Source organism: Cyrtonyx montezumae, unplaced genomic scaffold, assembly GCF_038088225.1.
Source record: "Cyrtonyx montezumae isolate F1298 unplaced genomic scaffold, pur_monq_1.0 scaffold_8, whole genome shotgun sequence".
Lineage (NCBI taxonomy): Eukaryota > Metazoa > Chordata > Aves > Galliformes > Odontophoridae > Cyrtonyx > Cyrtonyx montezumae.
In genome coordinates this window covers 95,176,018-95,198,213 of record NW_027072089.1, presented here as the reverse complement: position 1 = coordinate 95,198,213, position 22,196 = coordinate 95,176,018, and the positions used below count along the sequence as shown (strand labels likewise).

Genomic DNA, 22,196 nt, shown 5'->3' with positions numbered 1-22,196 from the left:
CTTTACAAGAAAAAAGGGGCATTTATAATATGTCAGGATTCCAACGTTATACGCCAGAAATTTCTGTTATGAAACATTCCTGTAAATAAACTAAATTCCACTGGGAAATGTACAGATAGCATTCCTTTTCTCTTATTCTGTTTATTTTTATTATTATTTTAATTAGTGCTTTCCTCAGAATGTTGAAAGTTATGATAAACGTTTCCTGGAGCAGATTTTCTACCTGTAACTCTGAGGAAAAAATATGCATCTAAAGATGCTGCTTTTTCTTTTTAATCAGAATGAGATTTTAAAAGCATTCTCACTAGATGCTTTACAGTTTGTTTTCTCAGAGGAAGTATAGGATTTCTAAAGAAGGAAATTTATTCTACCATCAAAATTGAGCTAAATTTGTGTGCGTGTGTTTGTTATTTTCTAAACTGCATGACTTTAAACAGTTAAAGCACCAGGCTCAGCCAATATGGAAATACAGCTGAATTTGAAATTTACTATATGCTGTTTCTGCTTTTCATTTTTTACCATTTCACACCTTGTCCGCATCTCGAGCAAGCTTGTAAGTTTCCAACGCATACATTTCTTGTGATGATATATTGTCCTGGTGGAAAATTTCATTTACTGGCTGTGCCCTTTGCTGAACCTGTTGCTAGTCAGAGAACATGATAAGCGTATAAGTAGCATGCTACTTCATTTATCATACATCGTTTTAGACACTCAAATATCTCATATACAATTCTGCATTCTGCACCAAGGGAAACTACTAAACTTGCAGGAAAAAAAATATACAAATAAATTGTCATTTTATAATATATAAATGTATCATCCTAATAAAAATTAATCATAGTTTATACTAAAACTGAAATTGTCCTTTTTTTTTTTTTATGGCCTCAGAAACCACATGCTAACAAACACTAATAGAAAATATCTGGCTTTTGTGTTTTGGTGTAGAGCAAAATTGAAAGATATAAAAATACTGTCTATTTTTAATAATTGAAGTGCATTGCAAATAAATCACAGACTTGAAATTTCTAGCAGTGCTAAGAACATTCTGTTCTCCTAACATTTCTCTCTGGTTTTAAACATTCGCAATTTCTTGAAAGAAAGAAAAAAAATTCAAAAGCTATCCAGAACATCACCCAAAAAAATCCTTAAACATTTAAAGAACTTAGAAAGAAAGAAAACAATCCCAAGAAATTTAAGGTCAAATAAAACCTAACAAATCTGATGTACAGTCTGTGTTTAGCAGAGCTTATCAGATCTCCCTAATTTCAGTGGCATCTATAGATTTCAAAGATTCTTCAGATCATTATTACAGTATTTTACTACAGACTACGTTTTATGTCCAGCATAAAAAAAATCTACATCTTGTCAAGTTGTTGCATTTGAAATCTAGAATGCAAAGATCTGATTTATGTTAAAGGGTACTTAAACTAATTACAACCTTTCACTAGGATATTGGACTATGGAAAACTGTATCTTACATTTAGATAGCACCTTTCATCCTGCATCCTTTCAAAGCTACACATAAAAGAGTCAGTTCAGCTGCCTCTTGTATATATCCATGTCTAGGGAGGAGCAGAAGCATTTAATAGCTCACGGTGACATTGCATTCTAGCTTTGAACTGGAGTTGAAGAAGGATTTGTTAAACAGTTTAATTACCGAAACTGTAATTTGACTAGGTTATCAGAGCTGATATAAATGTGTCTGAGGAAATAGAGGAGAGAGAGAGAATAGGAATCAAAAAACACAAGTAGCACAGACGTCATGTATCTTATCTTAGTAAACAAAGGCACCTGCATACAGAGTGTTGGGTTTTTTTTATCATTTTGGAAGCATTAGTTTTAGAAAAGATCCCAGGTAATGTGACAGAATGGAATCTCTGATACATGTTTCCTGCAGCTTAGAGACTTCCACAGGAATCCCAATTATAATGTTGATATATAGGTGATCTAAATACAAATAATGTTTTTGATTTGCAGTCAAGATTTGTCTACTTGAAGAAGACAGAAAGGCCAAGTAGCCTCCTCATGTAATCAACACGTATTCTAAACAATGGATGAGGAAAGGAAGAAATAAAATTTGGTCTGTACAAAATCATCTAGATGATCCAAAATATAATGAGAAGCAGACCTGGACCATCATTCACATCTGTATCTTTTCATAGGAACAAGGAGGTCACAATTTCTGTATGATCAATCAGTTTGTTGTAAATTTGAAACCTACAGCTGTGATTGGCCCGTTTTGGAAAGAAGTTCTCAAGTTTTATTTTAAAATACAACATTTTTTCTATTCAAAACTCAGTGATGTAGACTTTGAAACTCAACTCAAGTTCATTACATACGGATTTTCCTCTAGAATTTAAAATGTAGATATATTTGTGGGTGCCAGGAAACTACAGGGGCTGATACTCAGAAATTTCTGGTATAGGACTGGCTCACTTCAAAACACTGATGAAATCAAGGGTCCCTTTTTCAGGTTTGAGTAGTTTATACTTACTTTTATAAGCAGGAGCTAACATCTACTGCATTAACTGGTGTTTAGAGTTACATTTTGTTTCTACAGCTGATAGATTAAAAAAAAATACTGGTTGAATGGATCATTAGGCACTTCTGTAGTGTTGGAAGTGAAATCCATCTTATACAAGAATTTCCCACATGAAAACATAACTTGGAAGTTTCTTTATAAGCAGGTACCTCAGGTCTGTACAAGGAGACAACAACTTCCTGCATTTAGTTTTCAAAAAGTGCTATGATTCAAATGTGAATAATAAAAACATGAATGTGAGTTGCCATTTTCTTTTACCTTTGTAACACAGACAGGAGCTCAGCAGAGTGAGGAATCAACTTAGAATGAAAATTTCTTCTCACATTCAACATGCCTCACCTTTCTTGTCTTACTAGCTTCTTTCATTGCTATTGAGGTGGTAAAGATGCTTATTCACTTTGCTTTTCAAAGAGCTGATAAAGCACAGTGTATTTAATATTAGTAGAGAAGACAGGAAAGAACTCCTATGTGTTATGGAAGAAAGATAGTCAAGATATTTTAGTCAATGGTGTTCTTGTTTGTTCTCTTGGGAGATATCCAAGGCTGGTTAGTAGAACAGTTGATTTTATTGTAGCATGTTTGTAGATTTAAAGATAGCTTTTGAAGAAAAACTGTACATAGTTACATTAAAAAAATAATAATAGAAAGAGAAGACAGTTGACTATGGCTTTATTTTCTAAGAATATGGTTTACATTCCCTTGATTTGTTTTATCTTGGCATCTTAAAATGCTGTACAAAAATAAAGATTTCACAGAATCTCTATTAAGTAATGTTACAACTTTTCCATTGCTTAGGGAATTAATATGTCAAGAAATTAGGGAGTAATAGAACCAAGTTCTGCCTCCAAACATTTTCCTATGCACTGACCTCCTTCATTCCTACAATAGCGAGAATTGATAGAGATCTGTTTTAGGACTGGTTCTCTTCAGTGTATCACAAATGATTTGAGTGCAAGACTTGAAGGTGGACTAACTTTGAAGATGACACTAAATTGGGAGAACCAGTTGAGACTTTCAAAGGTAAATACACCAAGTTGAGAGAACTTGACAAATTGAAGGGCTGGATGGTCATTAGCTGCTTGAAGTTTAATAAATCAAGTGCATGATTTTACACCTGAGTTGGGACAGCCCTGGGTATATGAACAAATCTGGTGGATAAGAGGCTGGAGAACAGCCCCACAGAAAGGGATCTAGGGATTCTGCTTGATGGCAAGTTTAATCTGAGCCAGCAGTGTGCCCTGGCAGCACGAAGAACCAAATCTAACTAAATAGTTGGAAGTTGGACTTGTGGGTTCCATCACAGGATGTTCCACGATTCTGTGATTCTTTTCTACCTTTCTGTATTTATTCTTAATGCATGTACAGAAAGGCAGTATCTCTGGAAAGATCAGGATCAAGAGTTGTTTCTTTTTGAAGAAACCTTAATATTAAGGCTTGCCTCTCTCTTTCCATTATGTATTCCTCAGCAGCACCTTGATTTCAGTTGCTTTCCGCTTGATTTATGTTTCTGAAGAAAAGTGTTGATGCCCTACGTTTGTGGTATTTCAAAAGCATTGAACAAGGAGGAGGACAGAAAAAGTTGCTACAGTCTTAACGCAGAGGTCTTGGACAGAAGCAGAGTAACAGAATACAGTCCTAACACACATATTCCCTGGGTTGACTATCCTCAGTTAGAGGGGCTTAAGCTCCCTTGTATAATGTTGGCAGGCTGAAGGAACTGAAAAAAGAAATGTGGTCCACTGATAGTCCTGAATTCATTTGATTCAGTATACTTGGGAGTTTTTCTCAGTGTTGTTGGTTTTACTATGGAGTACAACATTCTCCTTTGAATCCTAAAGGTAGTTATTAAATAACTAGAGGTCTGCAACATCTCTTTATTACTCTGTTACCGAGGCAGAGCTTTCCCTGAAGATGTACTTTCTCTGGGTAGATTTCTTAAATATGCAGCTATCCCTGCAAAAAAACTATGATTATTTTTGTTTGGTTGCTTATTTTTCATTTGTTTTATGTTGGTGCCTAAACAAAACATTCTTAAAGTTGTGTGGAAGACAGGAGACGACAGGTGAATATGGCTGGAAGAGGAATACAAATAAATGGTAAAGCAGCTGTGGTCAGCATGGTGTTAATATGCACCATCTGTCCTTGAGTAATAAATAAGAGATAACGGGGGCAAGAGAAAGGGCAGAGGTGAGCAGGAAAGATCCTTGAAAGTAAGAAAAGGCAATTTGTATTTGATGTGATGAAAAAGGGTAAGTTAATTAAGAGACATCTCAAATAGTGGCCTTGGAGAGCTAAATGGGTAAAGGGACACCATTTTCTCTTCCTGAGAGAAAAAAATGAGTTGTCATAACTGAAAGTTAAGCTGCAGAAAGTTTGAATGAGAGCTCTGGTTGTGTAAGTTGATAGGAAGAACCTTAGGAAAGGCCATGTATAAAGAGCCTTTACCATTTAGAAGTTGACAGGCCAACTTGTTTGCTGTCAGCATATATATGAAGTGTAGTTTGTGTTTTTGAGATTACTTATATAAAGTATTAGATGGACCAAAACCAGAATCCGAAGAAACTGTAGCAGAAAGCTGGAATGAGGGATTACAGAGAATTTCTGCAAGACATGCCAATGAAGCAATTAGAAATAAGAGACAAGAAGTGTTCTGTTATGGAGTACTGAAACCGAACAGTTTTAGTTGAGTGCAAGTGATGGGAGACAGGATGCAGAAGTACATAGTCAAATTAGTAATCTACCTCAGGCTGTGACTGTGAGTGTATGCCTAATTATTAACTGAAGAAGGCAACTCTGGAGCAGTAGTTGTAGTGTTAAATGAGGTTAAGGTTGATGTATTTATTTTTCTTAAACTAAAGCAAATCAGTGTTTAAAAGAGGAAGAGGCAGTGAAAGGTGAACAAAAGGCAATGCAGGCAATCTGCAGTTAGGAGACAGGACAGAGTCAATGGAGATATTAGCAGAACCAGTAGGAAACTGCCATTTAGAGAAAGAGGGTTGTAATTACATCATAATTTTGTCAGCTTCTCCTTGAAAACATCAGGAAAGATCTGGAAAGAGCAGTGAAGAAGGAAGAATAGGAAGAGAAATGTAGGGCTTTCCTCATGAGGAGCGTTTTGCTAGGTATGAAACACTGACATTATGGTAAAATGCAGATAGAATGTATATGTAGTCTTCTTCAAAGGATGACCACAGGGAAAAGAATGGTCTAGTTCTTTGAAGCAGAAAGCATAGAATGGGAGAAGCTTCTTACTCTGCTCACAAACTAATTTGAGTGGGGCAGTACTAGGATAATCTCTTCCATAGAGAATGGTTCTCAAAGCAATACCAGCAGAACAGTGGTATCCAGCTTTTTGATTGCCACAATCTGAAGGGTTCCAAATCACAAATTCTTCTGATTGCCTCAGAAATGCAGTGTATTTTCCAGAATCAGTTAATTTTTGTTCTGAAAATTGGTATTTAATATGCTTCCTTTGAAGCTATGCTTGGCATTAAATTAACAAATTCCTTGAATGCTGAATGCAAATCTGGGAAAAAAAGAAAAAAAAGAGCTGCAGGTTTTTTGCTGCCTTCCTCTTGCTTGAAACTTATCTTAGGAAGTAAACACCTTCAAGTTTGTTGAAATATATTGATTTTCAGAAGTAAGCAGCGTTTCAGGAGTGTCACAGCTCATCTGTGCTGTCAGTGTCCTTTCTGACTGGAAGAGCAAATGGGAATGAACTGAGTAATCACTTTCCACATCTGTTGACTTCTTTAAGATCTCGAGCTAACTGTCTGTCCATTTTATTGCATAGCCAACTATCCATACAATCTTTTTTCAACTTGTTTGCTCCATTAGATCAACAAACATGTGTCCCTATAGGTATGCATATTACATTCTATAGTTATGTATCTGACATAAGGAAAAAATGCTGTTAGTTTGGATGCACAGCCAGCTATGAATTCAGAAGTATAGCCTCATCTTTCAGAAAGTGATAGTTTAAGATTAGGGGTAGAATCCAGCATACCCTCCAGCTGCAAGACTTGTTTTTATAATGGCATGTTTTTCCCATTCTTTCTTAGTTAATCTCATAATGTGTTTGGTTTTACTATAAAGCATATATCAATTTTACAGGTGTTAAGTGTGTGAGAGAGGTTTTTTATGCCAACTGTCAAGTATTTCTGTTCTAGAATACATAGTCTTTACTATGTTGAGTTATACCTTAATGTATAATGTTATTATTCCACTGATTTCCATGTGGTACTACTCAGTATAATTGAGGTTGGCAGTTTCAGGCCTTTTGTTCTCCAGTGTGTACTTTCTTTGTTAGGAAAAAAATACGTTTAAATTATTATGTTACTATGGAAAAGCAGAAAAAGCTAAATAATGGTCTAATAGGGCTTCACAAGGCGAGTTTTCATAAGGAAACCAAGCAGCAAAATACGTTTTCCAGCTGAGTACTTTGTCAGTGATTACTGGCAAGTTAAGATTTTTTCCAAGGAATTTCTTAAGCATTTGAACAAGGTAAAGTGAACCAATGGTTAAGCTCAGTGAGGAAAATAAGATAGTTGCATTCGCTCACTGTATGGGAACTGCTGAATCACAGCCTGAACCACTGATTGGTCACCTGAGGTGAGCACCAAGTCAGCCATGGGGCCACAGGTGAAGGTGATATACCTGTGTGATTGGAAGGGGTGGAGCCTGGCTCCACCTCTCCCAAACCCCATTTAAGGGCTGACCACCACCAGGGAAGGATCTCTTCTTGGAGATCCCTCCCACGTGGAGTACCCTGTGAGCCTTGATATCCTGAAGGTGAGCCATCTTCTCTTTTGTATTGTTTGTATCCTATCTATATAGAACTACTCAAAATATACCATCATCTATACTATTTCTTTGCGGAGTACCATCCTTGGGAGTTATTTACCCCACACTCACTAAAGACAGAATTATAGGACAGAAAGAAGGTAAGTAGTTGAGAAACCAGTTTAAGCTAGAGGAACCCTCTTTCACATCTCTGCTACTCATGCTTTCTGTCCTATGCCAACCTCCATTTAAAGCTGTGAAAAATACGTTTGTACTAGTAGACATGCAACCTGTTTGAGAGTTTGTCTTTGGACTTTCTTCAACCCTGATTTTTTTAAATATTCATTATGCTATATTCCTTAAGAGAAGAAGTCAGCACACAAGGTTTGCTGCTTTGACATTGAGAATATTGTTCTTACACAGAGAACATGAAATGCTTTTTAATTACGAAATTACAGTTTTTATTGGGTTTAGTGAAAACTGTGATCATTCAGCATCTATCGCTGTGTCTTCAGCCAGTCTTCACAGTGGTGCCTTATGGGTGTATTCATCTGCTTCTCACTTTTCTAGACCTGTCTTGGTTTGTCTCTAACATTTTGTTTTTCCAGAGATGACTCAATGTTAACAGCCACCTGTCACATTTGACAACAGCCCCTCCATTAGTCTGTCACATAACCTGTCTTTGACTTCCTTATTCTTTACCCTGTGTATCCAAGCCTTCCCTCAAACTTGCATTTCTGATGCTTCCAAAGAATTATGACAGTTGCTTTCTACCATTAACAAAGGCTTTTTAGAATTTTAGAAATAAAAAAAAATAATAATCTTCTTTCGAGTTTTTTACTTTTCCCTTTCATGATAAATTCTCTTATTGCTCCATGTTTTTTCCAAGCTCAGCCACTAGGATCTGAGTTTGTCTGATCTCTTGGAAAGCTTTCCCTTGTTGTCAGTCCATTGTCCACATTTATGGTCCTCGTCAATGAGATTGTCTTTATTGCCTGTGATTTTGCTCACATTTCCTTTCTTATCTTGGTCAATTCTTTCTTGTAGCCTAAAAATATTTCAGTTACAAATACTGAGGGTCTTCTGCTGAATTATCTGTCACATGCATAATCATGCTTACCTTGGCTTTCAGGGAACCTGCTTGTCAATACCCATTACAGTAACATGTTAGCAATGATTATTCATAGTGACAGAGAGGTAGAATAACCTCAGCTACCTATAAATTTCATTGTGTATATGCACACACTTAGTATTTTCAAAAATTTGTCAGGATTTTCAGTTAACAGGCTGAATTCCACCATATCTGCAATTCCCAACTTTCCTTCTACCTTTTCTTCCTTCTATAGTTTTGCTGTTTTATGGTTTAAAGGCTTTAAGTACCATTTCTTCTTTGTATTTTTATAGTACCTTTCACATTTATCTAATGCTTAGCTATTTGAGTAGAACTGGTAGTGTTAGTGTTTATTTGTACTCCAGCAGCACTTAGAGACACTGATCAGAGACCTTGCAAACTTCATAAATACGTATTAACACAATTATTTTTGTCTTGGGTAGCTCCTAGTTTCAGCTATGATCCAGATACACTGCACGAGAGTGGCACAGAAAAGCAAGCTGCTACATATTTAGCCAAGGTCTCAGTTCACTATCTACCCAAAGTTTGCAAGTAAAGCTTTATCAATCTGGAGGCTATAGAATAGGTGTGGGTTCTTTAAGATGGTTCTTCCAATCTTAATAGTTGAGAATTTGACATACTTGAAAGACCTTAACAGATTAAAACCTGTTCAGATTGTTTGGCACTGAATATGTTAGTGCTCAGCAAGCAAACTTCACCTTAGCTGCTGCTAGTTTTCAGTGTTCAAGTGTATGCAATATTGCTGTACCCAATGTGGTTTTAGGACAGAATTTTTATTGTTTTGTTTGCTTTGGAGGGAGGACTAGGGGAGAAAGAACATCTAAGTGTAGAAAATTGTCGCTATTTCTTTCACAAATGTAGGGAGTAGGTTTTCAGTAGGGTATAGGGTTAATTCCTTCCAGCAAGTCAGCTGTGACCCTTCTTCTTCCTCACATACCTCTACTCAACACTAGAAATTGGGTGTTTTCACTGCTGTTGTGCTGATTAATTTTTAATGAAGATTACCTATTTGCACTTTTAGTAATTTAGGCTAAGGGAAAAGAGATATCAAAGATACCGTATATTTTATCTCAGAAACTCTCTGTAATCCTTCCTCTTATTTCTTCTTTTGAGTAGTGTACTGAAGAAAGAAGATCATTGCACACATACACCAAAACAAAAACAACAGCAACAAAAAACAAACAGCAACAGCAACCAAAAAAAGAGTAATGTTGTAAAATAGAGAACTAGTTTACCAGAAGTGAACCACATCCCTTTGAGGCCTTCTTCTATTCTGTTACAAACTGAATATGTAGAGGTATATATTACTACATATAATCCACTGCCCTCCCAGATGTTAAGCAAGAGTGAAATTGATTTTTAACATGGATAGTGATAGGACAAGGGGGAATGGTTTGAAACTAAAAGATGGGAGATTTAAATGAGATGTCGGGGAAATTTTTCACTGAAAAGGTGGTGAGGTGCTGGAACAGGCTGCCCAAAGAGGTTGTGGATGTTCCATTCCTGGTGGTGTTTAAGGCCAGATTGGACAGAGCCCTGGACAGTCTGATCTACTGGTTGGCAACCCTTCTCACTGCAAGTGCTTGAAACTAGATGATCTGTGAATAACCTTCCAACCTAACCCATTCTATGTTTGTGTAGCCTTTCCCCACAGTGCTGGACAAAGATGGGCAAGCTAGGGATTTATGTGACAACATCCATAGTCTAAGATGTATTGCCGATATCTGTGTTTCCTGTTGGTTTTTGTTGTTGTTTTCAATCAGCAGGAGAAAGTCAGTTTTTAGCATTTGTACAGGGACAACGTAATGGAGGTTTGACAGGCACCTCCCATAGAGCTTGCAGTCTGACTCCGCATTGACTAGTTCCTATCAGACATCAATCATCTATTCATCCTCTGAGTCAGCATGTGCCTTCTGCCTTCCTTACTGGTCCTTACAACATGCAGATGAAAATTCAGCCTATCTCCAAACCAGATTCACTGAATCTGCTTCCCTCTACTACCCATGTAGGTTTCATCTAGTTACATGACCAACCAGTTCCTCTGGTGGTTGCTTCTGTGCTCAAGGAGGGTTTGAATGGGTGCTGTCAGTCTGCCTACAAGTTTTCTATGGATTTCAGGCAGAAGATTAACATAACACCGTGGAACAGGTCACCTTGAACTGAAGAAGGTTGACCTCTCCACCATTATTGTTGAAGCCACTGCCTCCTGTCACCTTGGAGTTCTCTGAATAGATCATATTGAATGGAGCTTCAGAGCTGCTTTATAGCTGCACCAATTCACCTTCCATGGGTGGCAGCTGCTTCTTGGTGGTTAGAAGTTCAAAAGGATACCTGGGTGCATGCTCAAGCAGCCTCCATTTATCTGTTAGACACAACTCCTATCTTAAACATTCTTTGTGGAAATAGTGTACTCAATTGCTCACATATGGCTAAGGCTCTGCTGCAGGAGCTTCGGATGCCATAATTTGTAGTTTGTGGGATTGTTATATTCAGTTTTTTTCTGTGAGTTATAATCACCAGTGTTTTGTAAGGTAATTTGTGCATTTGGGTTTCATCAATTGGTATTTATTTTTTTGCTAGAAATGACCACTGTATTTTTTGCACACCTCACTTATGATGGCTTGAATTTGAAACAAAGCTGCCCAGTTGACTTATTCTAATTAATGAGCATTATTGAATGCTTTGGAAGTCCGAGCATAGCTAAGTATGTGCATAGATGTCAAGAAAACTGAATATAGCAATTAAATATATTTTATAATATTGTTAAAACAACAGTTGCTATGGAATTCAGGAATTTCTAAACCAACTAACAATATATTTTTTAATCCTCACAAACTGCATTAATAATTTCACTCATTACTGATGAGTTATAAAAAAAAAAGCAGAAGACATTGATGAAAATGATATAATCTCATATAATAAAAATATTTCTGTGCATTTGTTGTCACAAAAATGTAGTGCAAATGCATTCCTGTTTTCACTAGAGGTATTTATTGATGGAAGAAATATATGCAATTTTCTTAAAGTAGATTACCAAGGTTTGTTTCTCAAATGTTAATTTTCTTTGACCATTTTCTGACACTTTATGTCTAACAAAGAGGTATTCACCATGTCTTTCAAAATTCTTGCAGGATGTTCTCTCTAACATTAAACTATACCTTGAAGCCTATTTTAGAAAAAAACCTTTGAGGAGTTGGTCTTTGTTTTGTGTTTTGTTTTGTTTTCCTTTCTTTCCCTCTTGTTGTTACATTCTTTGTTGACCACATCTGCCCATGTTTAACAGGCAATATTAGCATTTTGAGCTACAGCAGTCTGTACAGCGTGTGCAACATCCCTGGCTCATGTTATAAAAACAGATACTGTGTATGTCTTTTTTAAGACTTACAACACACACTGCATTTTACGCTTTTTAAAATAACATCTGGGAAACTGAGAACCTTCTTTTGAAGGATTACATTACAGCTTTGATTTTTATTTATAAAACATAAAGGACTAATATATATCAGTTAGGACATTTTGCTTCCAAAGTGCATTGTAGCAAAATAATTGGAAGGCAGTTGTGGTGTGAAATATATGACAGCTTTACAGGACATAAAAAGCAGCTTTTTCTTTGTAATAGTGTAATTGCCTTAAACCCCACAATCATAATTGTTATCAAAAAATAATCCCAAGGAAAGGCTAATATAAGGTGAGCAGACTATTATAAGAGCTCTAATACACTCAATTCCTTGAACAGCAAATGCAGCCCCTCAATCTCCCAGTGCTTTTAGTGTCAGTCAGAGAGCACTCAGTCATTTCTGTGCATCAAGCCTGCAGTATTGATTTTTCCACTGACTGAAACAGCCATATAAGCATAAATTTTGCATGAGGCTTTCACTTTGTAGACTCTCCTTTGGTCAGATGACACATGATGTGAACATGAAGACTGTATAATAACAATGCATGGTCAACCTGCAGGCATTAAAGCGTGGTCTCTCACAGCTTTGAAGGACAAAAGCTGGGATGGTGCATCTCTGGTGTGATAGAAAACAAATATCATTTCCATCTTGGCAGCCTGCATTCAATTTTATACTCTCTCTCCCCCCCTCACTCCTATATTTCCACATTCCTCTTCTAGAGAAGGAATGCACGCATCTGCACACAGACACGTACAGACATAAAGTATCCTTATCACTGATATCCAGTCCAGATAGAAATCAGCTCTATGGAAAAGCAAAGCTGTGATAATAACTGTGTATCAAACTTGAACCCTTTGCTGTACTTGCCTTCTGCTTTTCCTTGGTGGTGGTGTGTTGTATTGTTTTATAGTTGATGGCATTTCTTTTAAGTCAGCCCTTGAGACTAAATATTGTACAACAGCATTTGATAACATCTTGTATCATGCTGAAAAATGCTTATCTAAAGATTTGGCCCTGTGATAGACAGGCAGGAGTGAAAACATTCCTTAATAGCAATGTTCTTTTCATCTCATTGCTGCCCTGCTCAAGTTCCTGTGCTCATTAATATTCTCACAGTCACTCGTTCTCTCTCTTCTCTTTTATTGTTTAAATGTTTAGCTCAAAATACGTTTATCTTGTTACCGGATCGTGTCAGTGGAACAAGACAGAGGAGTAATCCTAACCAGCGTGAGTCTGAAATAGCAGTATGAGAAGTAATATCTTACCAAGAGCTGAAGCAGTGTATTAGCTATTCATTAAAGTGCATTAAACTGCCAGCAAGTGTTGTAATTAATTTATAATATAATGCAATGAAACCTCTTAAAATTAAGTAGAATTGACCCAGAGGAAAATTTGTCTGTAAGCAAACCTCACTGATAAGCCAGTTTTAGTCACTGAAAATGAGAGAGCTGTTTCATTTTAAATAACAATCACAGGAGGAGAGTGGGCCCTACTGTAATGAATAATTGCAAATAAATGCTTTTTTCGTTTTGTAAAAAGATCCCAACATGATCATTGCACAGCAACATGATTATTCCAACACTGACAGCTGTTAGAAACCCTGCTTCTATTTCTTTCTGTGCAGAATCCAGATAAATGTTTAATGCTTAAATAGAAAAAGTTATTCTGTAGTACAGGCACATTGGTGTTCAGTGCATTAAAAGAAAAGTTTTTATTTATTTATTTATTTGTTTGTTTGTTTGTTTGAAAATGCTCTGCCACTGGAAAAAAATAAATATACCTTGTCAGAAGGAGAATTTCAGATTTGTTTTCTTCTCCCCCACCCACTTGTGCTTATCTTCTCTCTTGAGGTTATGACAACATACGGATCTGAATACAGTGACTATATAAGCATTATCTTTCCAAGGAGGTAGAGTTAGGAAGTAACTGTTACTTTTATTTGTAGCTGAATGCATCTCAGAAGATGAGGGTGACTTTTCTTCTGATTTGGTTTGCAATCAATGGAATTACACTGCTAAAGTGAATTCTTTGCTCTGAAATGAGCTCTTTTTTTTCCAGGATAATGAGTCTAATGAGATTGCATACATGAAATGTATATACATACAGAAGCCTGTTAATGAGTCTGGGATGGCAAGATATACAAGTCTAGGACAAGCATGTGTTTGGGATTTTGAGTAGGATTTAGAGATATGAAAAATGTATGCATAAACTTAGGCTTACATGTGCACTCAGATGTGTTTATACCCTGTTAATATTGTTCACCCTACAAAAATACAGATAGTCAAGAATAGTGTTAAAAGTTGTACTGATAAAGAACAAAAGATAGAGGATTTTGGGATCATAATAGAAGTTGAACTTGTGAGATTCTCAAATATGACTGAATTCTGGCTTTTAAGTAAACCTTGGCATCTGAATTCATGGACAGTTTATAAAAGGACCCTAAAAAATTGTATTTGTATTTCACTGGTGAAAGCCATGACCCCAAGCATTTTTAAAGGCTGTCTTACAAACATAAATATACAGATTTAGGAAAGGGCACTGGGTGCCTAAAAAATCAAAGGTGATAGGCTAAGCAAAAAGCTAAAAAGATTTGTGACCCTCTGTTTGCTGTAGAAAGGCTATGTAAAAAAAACACTAGTGTATTAAAAGGCAAAATTTGGATCCAGAAACTATTTGCCCAGCTCTGCAGACATGAGATGAGTTTTGTGTCTTCCCTCACATAAAATACTAGCCTAATTTCATTGTAGCCAACAGGTCTCGTTATTTGAGAGGCATTAAGTGGCACATTCAAAATGGTTAACTTTTCCCCAAAATCCATGTTAGTTATTCTAGCTCAGCAGGCTTCCTTGTGAACTTTGTGACCCTCCATAACGTAATGGGTTTTGGTGCCTTCAGTTCTAATGGGTGGAAAGCTGAAGTCTATTTGTGAACACAAAATTTCTGAGTGAAATGCAGGCTTCCTGCATACTGCTGTGCATGGCTGCTACTACCATAGGCTATGAAACTGGTAGAACCAGAAACAGGAGTGATATGTGGAGGCAGTGGTTGTTTTTAAATCATTAAGATATATGACCAGGTTTGCTGAATAGCTTGCTTTCTATGGCTCTTGCACCAGCAACTACGGTTCAGGTGCAGACAAAGAAAATATGAATGTATCAGCATCAGCAAATGTGAGGTGAAATTTGGATCATCCCGATGAAATTCTAGGATCCAGATGGCTACTGTGATCCTATTTAGATAAAATATTTCTAAATTATCCATATTTCTAATTCTATATCTCTCTAGACTGTTTAACTTTTCACAGCGTTGCAGAATAATGATAGTCATTGGAAAGAAACTTTTTGATGTTATAAGGAAACTTTAAGTAATGCAATTATTCAATTGCTCTGTGATAGACTGAATGAAAGGTAACATTTGGGAATCTGGTGCTGATCTACTGATTCTACTGATTCCAGTAGAATTTTTGCTCAAGTTTATTGGTCTTTAGGAAGCATCTACTAACATGTAGTAGTAGTTCATCTTCTGTAAAAATACATTTTTTTTAATTGGGAACATTTATCACTCATTAAAATAGGATAGTCCCAGAGCTAGATCCTAGGTTCTTTTCATACAGTAATTTATTTAATCATGCACAAGAATACATAATAAATAAATAAGTGTATACTTTCATATATATTGTATCTGTTTTTAGAAAGGTAAATATTTCTACGTAGTTACAGGTATGCACACATGTTCTTGATCATTCAAACCCTTTTATAAGTGCCTACCAAACATTGAGAGGGGCAGTTCTATTGAGTAATGCTGAGAAAAAATACTTGTATGTTCTACAATGAAATTGCCTAGTCAATAACTTTTTGAATTACCTAAGCACAGTTAAATAATAATGGGGGAAAGAAAATTACATTTCAGTACTTGACATGAAAATGGTTAACAAAAAAAAAAAGCCTTGTTGGATTGTTTCATAAACAAAGGTCACAGCTGAATTTCTGTAGCTATTTGTTCCTTACTTTTCCCTAGCTGATTTGAAAGTATTAATGAATTCACAGGATTTATAATTATATTTACATGAACTTTGCAGTATTGTAAGTATTTCACAACGGTGAACCTTTGAAACAAAATCTTGGCCATACTGAAGAAAAGAAGAATGTGTAAAAATGTTCTGCTGAGAAAGAAGGACAATGGCACAGTTTATCTGAAAATGTAGGTGATAGAACTTGTAGGAAAAAATCAAAAGATTTTTAATAATAAAGTTGCTCAGGGAAATATTCTGTACGAGATGAAAGCTGTTTGGAAAATGCAGGAAAATTTTACAGGAGTGAGAAGGCAATGAGGAGAAAAGAAGGTACTGTTTCCTGTTGTATAAGCTCAGCACAAAATAGCAAAAGTCACTTTAGAGAATGTAATCCAAGGGCAAATGCACCTATATGCCTTCTTGTAGGTCTACATTTGTCTTAGGAAAGAAAAGTTTTTCTGAGTTGCTTCTGAGGTGCTGGCAAATCCGGCAGAATACTTTGAATAATTTATGCGTTTAATGTCTTCATATGTAAATAATTCATGTTTCCGCTTAACTGTACACAGTTTACAAACATGTAATTAAGAAACTTAAGTTGGTTTTCATTCCCTTGTCCAATGTTAAGGGAGTTTATTTTAGCACTTGTTGATTTCTCTGGGAATAGTGATGTGCGCGTGAACTTTAGGCTAAAATAGTGGAGAACACAGAAATCATCAGACACTAGAAAAACAGTATTAGAGGCATCCAATAAGACTGAAATAAAGTCAATTGAAATTGAGTTTATTCAGATTGGTAATTAGCAGGCTAGAACCACACCTTGTACCTCATATAAGGGAATTCCATTTGTAGCAGCTCACTGTCTGATATGCAGTTGTTATATCAGGGAGAATCTCAGAACATCAAAATATAGATTAATAATTTTATGACAAGGGTCGTAGTTGGATCTAAAACTCAGTAATGTCCACAAGAATATTTGGGTACATATATTTGTGAGATTGTTCTCACAAGTCAGTGTAAATCCAGAACAGCTCCATTGATTACAGAAGCACTCCTGTGCCCCTGGACAATGTGAGTGACAAGAGATTTTAGTCAGTACCTGAGCAAATAAGCAGAGAGGTCATAGCACTCATCTCCTACCTATAGAAAATGCTATAAAGTTCAAAAATAGTAAGAAATTTATACCAAAGGTGTAATTTTACTGAGACAGGAATCAAGACATTCCAGGTATACAGGTATAGTTAGTATCTGAGAAAGCTGATAAATCACCAACCTCAAAACCCAAATGTATTGTCCAAAAGAATAAACAGTGTTATATTTCTTACTGTGTGCTGCAAGATAAGAAGCTCTTAAAAATTATGTTTTTATGAAGCTCCTTGAAGGTAAAGAAGGGGAAAAAGTAATAAAGAGAGACACAATTAAATAAAAAGTCCAGAATTATAGAATTCCTCATCAAATCTTCTTCGGAGTCTAATGAATCATTCAATTCCTTTCCATTCATCTTTTCTAGTTCTCTCCTCTGGGCATTTAAAATTGCTTTGCATCATTGTAGTCATAAAAAAAATAAATTTATGCCTCTCAGAAAGGATACGCAGTTTTGCAGGAAGTAATATAGACATGTCCAATTTAAGATCAGCATAGTCCACCTTCAAAGAAATAAGTCTTTTCCTGGAAGCCTGAGTGGCTTTAGCAATATCTGGATAAGTAGATATATGCTCAGACAGAGCCTATTTCCCTCATACCAGGTTTAAAATTCATCTTCCCACTTCACATTAGACTGAAAACCTGACTGAGGTGCAGTTGTAAATTCTTGAGTTAATTTTCTACTTCTCTAGGAGTGCTGAGAACGATGGCGTAGTACAAGAACTGAAACACCTTAGCAACACCTTTAGACTCCAGGAAATCCTTGAGTTAGAACACCTGGAGGTGACACCTCAAGAAATTTGAATGGCTCCTCATAATACCAAAGGTGGTGTCACTGCAAACATTTCCTGACTTGAAAAGTTTATTAGTCTTGCACTGTCTGCTGAATGGAGGCTAAAACTTCCAAGTTAGTTTACAGGATACAAATACCTCAGCTCTTCCCACCTACTGTTACCTAAGGCATGTATTTTGGGAACAGGATCCTGTTAAGTGCCATCTGGAGTTAATACACATAGAGAGGCACCCATGGAAACTGAGGGAGATGACTGAGATAGCAGTTACTCACAAGTGCCTGTAATTTTCCACTATCTACCAGCAGCATCTAAGATGAATTCAGATGCACAGAGTTAGATGGAGTAAATTTGGCTTCAAGGGTCAACATATGTTTTAGAAATATTTTTACTCTGTACAAAAGTTGCCATTTCTTTTGTGTAAAAGATTTTCCTTCCAAAGCTCTCAAAGTTCTTGGAAAGTGCAGGTTTATGCTCGCACTTTGAATTTAAGAAAATAAGAGGTGAAAGTGACTGGCCTGTACTCCTCCATTTCTCTTGATTACTAGGGGATGTCGAGTAGAAAATGATACAGAGCACCAAAGCTTCTTACAACTAGAATTTATTTGACTTTTCAAGAGGGTAATGGTGTAACTCTGATCTGACTATGCTTACATATCTGTCTGTCAGGAGTATTTTGACTGGTTCCCTCTGACTTACTGACTCAGCTGCAGAGACTCCATCAGTTTCACATTAACACTAACTAGCTCACTGACATTAAGTAGACCCAATCGTATATACAGGAAGAAAAGCCGAATCTCACATCCGTATGAATGCCTCAAGAAGTCCAATGAATGCAATTCTAATGAAAGATTTATTTGTTCTGGAAAAAGAGGAGAAAGCTGTTTTTTGATAACATGAAATAATAGTTGTTTCTTTTTTTTAATTCAAAAGTATATTTCATCTTTAAAATTTATTTTCACTTGAGATGATTGCTAATGACCATAAATTAATTCATAAAAATGGCTCCGCTATTTTACAGAACCTGTGTTTTAAAAGGCATTGATAAATTGAAGGGAGTTCAAGGAAGAGAATCAAAAATGATTAAAGTGCTGCAAATATTGACTTATGACTGAAGATTAAAATAATTGAATGTGTGTGGGCTTGCTAAACACTTCTTACAATCTCAATCTCAAAAAAACAGTAGGAGTTTGATTTTTTTTAAATCAAGTTTTAAAATTGAGAAAACTCTCAGGAATAATGATCTAACTCTAAAGTGGATACACTTCTCAATTTAAAGTTTTGAAGTTTGTTTCTGCAATTTCCTTACTTCTTAAATATTCTCATTGCTGTCAGTGAAGTATTTTCAAGACAAAGAGATACAGAACCTCAGTAAGCATGACAGAATGTAATCCATTAAAGCTCATCACTGGAGAAAATTATTACTTGGATCCATCTCTTTATTTCCCATCACGTGTGTTTTACAGTAAAAATTCACTTTTCAGATTATGACAGCATTTAGAGCTGACTGGTTCATGTTTGGTCCTGAATCTGGTGTCATGATGTGACACGTCTTTGTTGGCAACTAGTAGAAAAGTAAAACAGAGCAAACCAGTTTTAAATACAATGCTTGGTTTATTTTTTCTTTATTTTGCAAATTTAGATCTCTGCTATGAAGCCAATCTCATGTGAAGAGCAAGAAGCTGTCTCAGAATAGGGATATACTGGTTTCAGCCCTGAGTAAGTGGCCTGTTTAGAATCATAGAAATACAGAATCACCAAGGATGGAAGAGACCTCCAAGATCATCTAGTCCAGCCAATCACCACTAATATTTCCCCACTAAATTGTGTCCCTGAGTACAATAACTAAACATTTCCTTAACAGCTCCAGGGGCAGTGACTAAACCACAATCCTGGGCAACCTATTCCAGCATCTGACCACTCTTTTGGAGAATAAATTTTTTCTAATATCCAACCTGCATCTCTCCTGGCACAACTTGAGGCCATGCTCTCCAGTCCTATTGCTAGCTACATGGGAGAAGAGGCCAATCCCCACCTCACCGTGAACTCCCTTCAGGTAGCTGTAGAGAGCTATAAGGTCTCCCATGAGCCTCCTCTTCTCCAGATTAAATTATCCCAGTTCCCTTGTAAAACCCATGCTTCAGACCTCTCACCATCTTTATTGTTCCTCTCTGGACATGGTCCAGGGCCGTGTTGTCTTTCTTGTAGTGAAGGGCCCAAAAATGAACACAGTACTTGAGGTGTGACCTCACCAGAACTGAATATAGGGGGACAGTCACCTCCCTGCTCCTGCTGGCAATGCTATTTCTGAAATAAGCGAGGATGCTATTGGCCTTCTTGGCTACCTGGGCACACTGCTGGCCTATGCCTTTCCAGTTGACCAGGAACACTGATACATGATGGAAAATGTCTTGGCAATTGCCTCTACCAGTTCCCTCAACACCCTTGAGTGGATTCCATCCAGACCCATTTACTTGTGACAGTCCAGGTGGAGTAATAGGTCTCTTAACTGTTTCCAAACTTCCCAGTCAGGGTGTAGAGTACCCCAAGGATAACATGTCTGACTTTTATAGATGGATGTAAAGAAGGCACTGAGAACTTCAGCCTTTTCCTTATCCTCAGTGGTTACATTCCACTCCACATCCAGTAAAGACTGGAGAGCTCTTTAACACTTCTCATACTGTTAATATATTTGTAAAAAAAGATTTTTGTTCTCTTTTACCACAGTGGCAAGGTTGAATTCAAACTGGGCTTTTGCCTTTCTGATTTTCTCCCTGCACACCCTAACAGCTTCTTTGTACTCTCCCTGAATTGCTTGTCCCTTCTTTTATAGGAAATAGACTCTTTTATTCTTGTGGAGCCTCAGGAAAAGCTCCCTGTTCATCCATGTCGGTCTTCTTCCCTTCCCGCTCATCTTATGGCACAGGGGGACAGACAACTTCTGAGCCTTTAAGACTTCCTTCTTGGGAAGTGTCCAGCCTTTCTGAACCCCTTTACTCTTCAGGACTGAATCCCAAGGGACTCTCCCTACCAGAGTCCTGTATGTTTCCCTGAGTCCTGTATGATGCCCACCAGAAGTCCAAGATAGCAGTTCTGCTGATGTCCCTCCTGACTTCACCAAGAATACAGAACTCTAGCATTTTGTGGTTTCTCAACCCAAGAAAGATCCCAACCTCCACATCTCCCCCATCAGTCCTCTGTTTGTGAACAGCAGATCTAGCAGGGCACTTCCCGTGAGGCTATCTTATCAGCTACCTCAGGAAGTTGTCTTCCACTCAAGAAGAAACCTCCTAAACGGCTTCTTCTACACTGTATTATATGTCCAGTATATATCAGGGAAGTAGAAGTCCCACATTTGATTGATAATGAGCAAAATTACCTTGATTCCACCTCACAAGAGATATCTGAGAGTATATGGAAATTAAATCAATAAAAAAGATTTCCGAGGAACATGATGAGTTCTGCAATGAGGTGGGAAATCAGAATCCCTTTTTAAAGAAGAACCATTAACATGTTAGCAATAATTAGAAAGAAATAGAGAAAAAGAAGAAAGTATCTTGATGCTACTCTTAGGATATATGGTTTGCCTACATTTTGGATATCATACCCAATTCTAGTTACAGACCCCCTACACAGGATTTTATAGAACAAGAAAAACCCAGTGGGGGTGACCAAGATGTTCAAAAGTGAATGTAAGGCTTTAGACAAAGGCAAACTGAACAGATGAGTCATCTTTGGTTTTAAAAGTAGAAACAGAGGAAGGAATAGAAGTTGATGTCATGAATTACATAGCACAACTAAACAGCAAAGGGTTACTCTACATTGGCTGCCCCTTGGAGTTGTTAGAGAATGTCTTGTAAACAAGCAAAAGGATATACTTTTTCTCACAGTGTATGTAGTTTAATTGTTGAACTTACAGCCACTATGAGTTCTGGGGCAGCAAAATATATATAAATGAGTTCAAAACGAGACTAGGTAAATTAATAAGGATTGACTTTGTGATTTTTATGGCAGTTAAATTTGGTGAATTATATGTGACCTTAAGCTGAGGAAGTCCCTTCACTGCTGATTTCTGGATTCTGAGATGATGTGCCAAAGAAAGGATCACCCTAACCATGTCCTTAAATGTTGTATAAGTTTGCCAGTGACCACAGTTGGAGACTGTATACTGCATTAAGTGGGTCTGACCCCACATGGTAAATCTTACTCTTTTCTGAAACAAAAACCTGTCTCCTTTTCCCTGATTCCCACTGACACATTTTTTATTTTGTACATGAATATCCTGGGGGACCTGGATCATACCTTATAGAGTAAAATATGCATCACTAATAGCAGCAAAATTATGTGCCTTTGCACATTATATTTCAGATGGGTTTCTAAGATACAGCTATGTGGTTTT

The 22,196-nt window shown here is 36.8% G+C and overlaps 1 protein-coding gene across 1 annotated transcript in view; it reads left to right on the top strand.

Annotated features, from left to right (window-relative positions):
• POU6F2 (POU class 6 homeobox 2) overlaps positions 1 to 22,196 on the top strand; it is a 312,241-nt gene that overhangs the window by 158,981 nt on the left and 131,064 nt on the right. The window lies entirely within an intron of this gene.